The sequence below is a fragment of the Gavialis gangeticus genome, unplaced genomic scaffold, assembly GCF_001723915.1.
Source record: "Gavialis gangeticus isolate Ggan-Ray unplaced genomic scaffold, GavGan_comp1, whole genome shotgun sequence".
In the NCBI taxonomy this organism is placed as follows: domain Eukaryota; kingdom Metazoa; phylum Chordata; order Crocodylia; family Gavialidae; genus Gavialis; species Gavialis gangeticus.
Window position 1 is genome coordinate 14,376 of NW_017729023.1, and position 357 is coordinate 14,732.

The following is a 357-nucleotide window of genomic DNA, read 5'->3' on the forward strand; positions in this document are numbered from 1 at the left end:
GGCAGGCGCCCGCTGCTCCGTCAGCCTCTGCGGGGGAACCCAGCGTCCGCGCCCGGCAGCCGCGGCATGGCAGCCCCCGGGGCCTGAGCAGAGCCCCCAGCGCCTGGCTGCCCCGGAGCCCAGTGCTGTAGGTACCGCTGCGGGGGCTTCTCTCCTGCCCTCGTCCGTGGCCACCGGGCCCCCCATCGCCTCCGCGCCCTTGCAGTCCGTGTTTTAGTGCCCCCCCCGTGCGAAGCTGCGCTGCCGGCGTGCTCTGGTCGGGTCGCCGGCCCGGTGGGGTGCGCGCCGGGCGGGCAGCTGCCCCCAGGGGGAGGCCGTATCAGGCTGCTGGGGGGGGCGGGAAATGGTGGGTGCAGG

At 76.8% G+C, this 357-nt stretch overlaps 1 protein-coding gene across 2 annotated transcripts in view; it reads left to right on the top strand.

Annotated features, from left to right (window-relative positions):
• The first annotated feature begins 6 nt into the window (after nt 1-6).
• The window catches only part of RASGEF1B (RasGEF domain family member 1B), a 55,792-nt gene continuing 55,441 nt past the window's right edge, over nt 7-357 (top strand). For both annotated transcript variants that reach the window (XM_019516729.1, XM_019516730.1), the window contains exon 1: nt 7-131. The gene's annotated coding sequence lies outside the window, so the exon portion shown is untranslated. The remainder of the gene's footprint in view (nt 132-357) is intronic.